At 48.0% G+C, this 6,578-nt stretch overlaps 1 pseudogene; it reads left to right on the top strand.

Annotated features, from left to right (window-relative positions):
- The first annotated feature begins 200 nt into the window (after positions 1–200).
- Positions 201–6,369, top strand: LOC110297500 (signal peptidase complex subunit 1 pseudogene; annotated as a pseudogene).
- Positions 6,370–6,578: the final 209 nt, after the last annotated feature.

Raw genomic sequence — 6,578 nt, 5'->3', positions numbered from 1 at the left:
ACACCAAATCCAGGTTTCTATCTGGTACCAACTGAATGCAGGCCAGCTTGGGCTATACAGAGAGATGCTATGTTAAAAATAAAAAAAATTAAGACTGAAACAAGGGGTGACGGACCAGTGGGTAAAGTGAACGCCAGTAAAGCAAGAGGTCCGGAATTTGAGCTCCAGGGCCTCATGAAAGTAGGCGTGGGGCCGGTGACATGGCTCAGCGGGTAAAGGCACCTGCATATAGGTGTGAAGATGTACACATACCTGAGGACAGAGTCTGATTACTGAAACCCACATGGCAGGAAGGGATAACCAACGCCCATAAGATGTCATCTGATTTCCTCACGGCCACTGTGACGCGTGTTCCCAAACACATGCACACAGGAACACACACGGTAAATAAATGTGATAGAAAGGTTTTTAAATGGCAAGCTTGATGGCACCTTCTTGAAATCGGGCACTGGGAGGCCTGAGACAGGCAGATCCCTGGGGCTTGCTGGCCAGCCCAGCAGACCTCAATCAAGGAACTGACTGAGGTACATATTTAGCATATCAAAGCAGACCTGGCCTCCTACTTGACATACCCTGCCCCCAACCCTAAAATCTTCAGCCCAGGGCCTGGACTGCCTCCACACTATCCCTCTCCACAAGGCTCCTCCCTATATCATCAGGACATTTTGGGCTCGATCCCTCCCTTCCTCCCTCTCTCCCTCCCCCTCCCTCCCTGCCCTCCCCCTTTCTTTCTCTTGCTCTCTTTCTCTTCCTCCTCCCCCCTTTCTCTCCCCCATGGGGACTCCTCTGGCCTCAGTCTTGGGGTCAGTGAATCCACACTTAATGTAATCTAATCTGGCTTGAATTGCCTCATTTCACCAATGAGAAATTGCCTATCACCTGGGAAATTATAAGTCTCAATAAAACAAAATGAGGAGCTGGAGAGATGATTTGGAGCCTTAGAACACTTGTTGCTTTTGTAAAGGACCCAGGTTCTATTCCCAGCACCCACGTGGTGGCTCACAACTATCTAAACTCCAAATTCCAGGGGCTCTGATGCCCTCTTCTGACCTCTAAGGGTACCAGGTTCACATATAGTGCACATATACATATGCAGGCAAAATATTTGTATACACAAAGTAAATAAGTCTTGGAGGAGAAGTGCATGGGGTACATTGAATAAGGACTCCCAAAGTTGACCTATGGCCTCCACAGGCACACTCCTGCATCCACACACTAGCTGCATGTGAGACATGCACACACCCCACAAAAACAAAACGGGCCACTACAAGGCCATGTGTGGTGGCAAACATGTATGTTCTCTGCACTCCAGAGTTGGAGACGAGAGGATCAGGAATCCAAGGCCATCCTCAGCTACATAGTAAGCGTATGTGAGGCTCTGTCTCAAAATCAAAAGTTAAAACCACTCAGATACAAGATAAACCTAGAGATTTAGGAAACAAAAATCAAGACACATATATGTGACTCTGGGGAATGATTTGTTAAGCTTGCAAACTCACAAATTGTTGAGACAAAATTCTGAGTAGTTTGGTGATATCCATTTTAAGTGTTCGGGTTTAAAGGAGAGTGGAATAGACCATGAAGGGCACTGTTCAAAGTGGGGGAAGCTATTGAGGGCAGCCAAAATAGACAGAGCTGTACCTAAACTATGTAAGAAACAGCTGTGAATTTGTATAGTGTCTGTCTGTCTGTCCGTCTGTGTTCTCGTGCACAAGAGTGCAGTTGCCCTCAGAAGCTAGAAAAATGGTCTTTGATGCCCTAGAACTAGAGTTACAAGTGATTAGTGCTGGAAACCAAATTCCAGTCCTCTGGAAAAGCAGAAAGTTCTCTTAACAGTTGACCCACCTCTCCAGTTCTCTAATTTGTTAAGAAAAGAGAGATATCGTCGTTAAAAGATGGATCCAAGACTTTAAAAATAGCATAATTCCAAAAGCTAATGTTCTTAAGGAGGTATTTCATGCCATCAGTTCTCATGGGCCAGTGAGATGGCTCAGTGTGTGAAGGTGCTTGCCACCAAGCCTAGTGACCTGCACTTGATCCCTGGACCCACATGGTGGAAAGAGAGAACAGTCCCTCAGCAGCACACAACAACAACAACAAAAAACTAATGCACCAGAAAAGCTGTCAAAGGGACAGGCCCTTCTTTCCAGCCCCAGCCTACAGCTGCAGCAGTTTAATGTCCCACAGGATCTGTCCAAAATGGCTGCTCCTGTCAAAATGGTGGCACCAAGACATCTCTTCATCTTGTAGCTGTCACAGGAGCTGTCTATAGCGGTGGCACCTTTCCTGCCTCAGCCTACAGCCTTGGTGAGATACCACTGCAGCTGTCCACACTGGCAGCGCCTACTCTCCAGCCTCCCCTCCCCCCTCAACCCCAGCAGCCCCACAGGGATGGCAGGCACCTCAGCCAAAGCCAGCTGCGGTCAGGAAGGACTTCCTACTCTAACCCATGAATCCTGATGCAGGGAAAGGGTTGTTTTTTTTTTTTTTTTTTTTTTTTTTTGTTGTTTTGTTTTGTTTTAAAGCCACCAATCCCTGAGCAGAAAAGCCCACCAATCCCTGGGCTTCCCACAAAAACCCACCAATTCCTGAGCTTCCCACAGAAAACCACCAATCCCTAAGCAGGAAATCCACCAGCCCCTGAGCATCCTCTCTCCAAGCTCAGGACTTGAAATACCATCAATCCTCACTCTGGAAATCTCTGCACTGAGAAGCTCCACCCCCTCAGAAATCCTATGTAAACCCCGCCCCTTTGTCCAGTTCCCTGCTGCCCACGCCTAGGAGCAGAGGGCAGCCATCCCTGAATTTCCCTCCCTCAACACCCTGGACCCTCCAATAAATCTCTTTCATGAGATTTTCTGCCTGGTGTGACTCTCTCATTGGAAGAAGCCAAGAAGAAAAGAAGCAATGAAGCGAAGAAGTGGGGTGGGGCTGAGGCTCCCGAGCTCCTCAGCTCCGCTGGGGATACACTCCCTTGGGAGCCACAAAAGCCTCTGCTGAGGAAGCTTCCTCTCAGAGACATGTGGTTCCTGAACTTCTGAATCCCAGGATGCCCCCTCCCTTGGGACACTGCCCCACCTCAGCGCTGTAACGTTCCTGGACTCCCATGTCTCAGGAAACCCTCCCATCCAAGCAGAAACACAAGAGCCAACTCACCAAAGCTGTCTTTAACTTCCACCTATGTGCCTTGACTCTCTCGTGTACCACCCCCATTCCCAAATAAACTACATGTAATAAACCTTTGGGAATAAACACTGAATGAAGACGTCCTTGACACTAAATGAAGCTAGGAAAGTGGAAAAGAGGGGGTTGGTCCCGTGAGGGATGCTCAATATTAACAAATCCAAGTTGTACTCAGGTCCCCGTGGAGCCTCTTATTCTGAAAATCTCTCAGGCGTTGTGAGCTCTAGCACACACACACACACACACACACACACACACACACACACTCACACATACACACCCTGTGACTCAGCAGTTTCTCTCCTGGCTGCGCACCCACACCCAGGAGGGGACATGTATGAGCCTGTGTCTCTCGTTGCTTCAAGTCTCAGGACCAAAGGTTAGAGCCATCACATGCCCATTGTTAGATCCCAGCCCCTTCAGCTCACCCTCTGCCTGTCTCCCTAATCCAGTCTCTAGCCCTGGTAGTCCCTGTGCCCCTCCCCTCAATTAATATGAAGGCCTTCTGTATCTTTGAGGGTCTCACAACGTTCGCTTTTCCCCACCAACTTCCAGCTGCAGGCTAAATTTGCCTGCCTCGGTGCGCTTGGCTAGGTCACGTGATATGGAGCTTGTCATTCCCCACCCCCACCCCCACCCCGGGCCCCCTGAAGACCTGTGAGACAGAGTTCCTTTGGTCCACGGACCTATGGCTCTTTATCTCCCTTCAGTGCCCCATCACCCTAGCTCCTCACATTCACACACTAAAGGGCCACGGCTGCCTGTGGTCATGTGGTCCTAAGCCCACGGTTCTCTGCCACGGCTGCCTGTGGTCATGTGGTCCTAAGCCCACGGTTCTCTGATTAGTGGTCTACAGTGTAGTTTCATCAGTTTTGCTTTTCTTTCTCTTTTCTTTTTTTGTAAAAGCTATGTTCTATTTAGTCTGTGTGCATGTGCTGTGGCACATGCTACAGTACATGTGTGTGCCGTAGTGTATGTATGGAGCTCAGAGTCTCTCCTTCCAACCCGTGGCCCCGGGGATCACATGCACGTCATCAGGTTTGTGCCTTTACTAGTTGAAGCATCTGACTGACCCTAGCCTGTTTCTTTACCAATAAATTATAAGGCCGTCACGGGGGGTGGGGGGCGGGATTGCTGTGCGCGCATTGGGGTGGGCGTCAGAAGGAGAGGCAGGGGCAGGTGTGCAGACCCCCTGGTACTCTGACGAGTCCTAAAGGACAGAGAGTTTGCGGAAGGATGTGCTGCATTGCACAATGTTGGTGACAGTGACATACATTAAAATGACACACTTGGGACAGTCACATGAATGTTTTGTAAGCCTGGGGTAGGGTGAGGGAAGGGAGAAGATGGAGGGAGGGAAAATAAAAGAAATTATCTAGTAACTAATGAAGACGTAGCATGGTGGTTACCCATCCACGCCTCCCCAGGGCTAAAGGCCAAGAAAGGGAACAGGAAGCCCTGAAGGATGTGGTCCTGTTGTGAGGGCCTTTGTCTGTCTGTCAGTCTATCTATCTATCTGTCTATCTTTCAATCTTTCTTTCTTCCTTTCTTTCTCTGCATTGTTTTCTGTCAGCACACAGAATAATGAGTTTCATTATAACATTTTCAGACCCATAGAGCAGCACATTTACCTTGTGGTTTTTCCTTATTCCCTACTTCTTTGGCTGTCACCTTCCTCCCAAAAAGCACAATAGTCTCCCATGGCCATGGTTCCTTCCTTGCCTTCTTCCTTCCTTTCTTCCTTGTTGGCTTTTTGAGACATAATCTCAATTGGAAACATGGATCAGTGGTAGAACCTTTGCCTACAATCGCCCAGTGAGGGGCAGAGAATGTGGTTCAGCTATAATGACCCTGCCTAGAATCCTCCAGTGAGCACCTGAGAGGTGTTGCTCTGTGATAGAGCCCCTGCCTAGCAGATTCCAGACTCCAGATGCTATCCTTAATACCACAAACAAAAACGGGTAACAAAAATCCATAAAAACACAATAAGATTCTTGAGCCACACTTGAGGGTCACAGGAACCATCAAATGTGGGACTGTGTTCTCTGGTTTGTCCTCTCCCAGGGCAGAGTCCTGATAGAGAGATGTTACATCTGTTTGCTAAGAACACTAGCATTTTTCCTGTCCTGAACTCACAGCATGGAACTGTAAAGTTTGGCTACTGTCACAATCCCCATTGTGAACTGATTACATAAGGGACGGTATGATAGCCGGTGTGAACACTCAGATGACTCAGTTACATCCAGTGCAGTGAAGCCTTGTTGCCAGGAACTCTGAATGTCCCAATGTGGCCGTTGATTTTCCTTCCAGGATCCTCGTGGCTCATCTTGCGATCATCCAGGTTGATCAGCAAGTGCCCAGTAAAGATAAATCAAACAGTAGGGTGCAAATGAGGATACAGGTGGCACAACCTCTCCCTGAGCACCTCCCATACGCCAGGCTGTGCTGTCCAGAGTGACTTTAAACTCTTGATGATCCTCCTGCTTCAGTCTCCCAGATGCTAGGATGACAACTTTAGAGACACATTTTTATCATGACAGTTTAATTGGGGGTTGAGGAGATGGCTCAGTGGTTAAGAGCACCTGCTGCTCTTGCAGAGGATCTGGGTTCAATTCCCAGCATCCATGACCAGCAGCTCATAACTGTCTATGACTCCAGCTTCAGGGGATCTATAGTCTTTTTCTGGTCCCTGTGGGCACTGCATTCATTCGCGCGCGCACGCACGCACACACACACACACACACACACACACACACACACACTACCATAATGAGGCTTGACTGGTTGGCCTGGCTGCCTTTGGTATCACACCCTACAAGCCATACTCCTTAAGAATCTGCTAGCCTGTTTCACTGTCAGTATCAGTCTTTCGAAACCACGCTGGAGCACCTGAGTTCACGGCCCGCCCAGATGGATTACAACGGGCAGAAGCTAGCTGAACAGATGTCTCAGGGAATTATTCTCTTTTCTGCAATAGTTGGGCTTATCGATGGGTATGTGACTGAACAGTTTGGATGGAATGTCTACATAGTTATGTCCGATTTGCTTTCTCGTATCTGATGACATTTCCTCCATGGCCTATCTACAGCCACTATCCCCTAAAGCGGGTTACCTGTTCAAGACTTAGGCACAGAAGACAAGAAATCAGGGGATAGAAAAATTAAGAGGCTTGCTAAAAATAACTGATTGGGACTTTCACGATTCGATTCAGCACCTGCTTTTGTTTCCTGTGAGATGAGCTGAATTGCTTTCATAACCAAAACATGAGCTTAAACCACCTATGTTCAGCACAGCTGTGTCGAGATCCAGTTGTTCTGGCTTCATTTCTAATCCAAATATATTTTAAGTTATAACGATTTTGTACTATCTCTTAATAAGCTTATTATGGAGAACAG

Source organism: Mus caroli, unplaced genomic scaffold (genome assembly GCF_978045245.1).
Source record: "Mus caroli unplaced genomic scaffold, Mus_caroli_1 scaffold_8, whole genome shotgun sequence".
Lineage (NCBI taxonomy): Eukaryota > Metazoa > Chordata > Mammalia > Rodentia > Muridae > Mus > Mus caroli.
The sequence above is the reverse complement of the archived record's forward strand: the minus strand, read 5'-3'. Positions and strand labels throughout refer to the sequence as shown.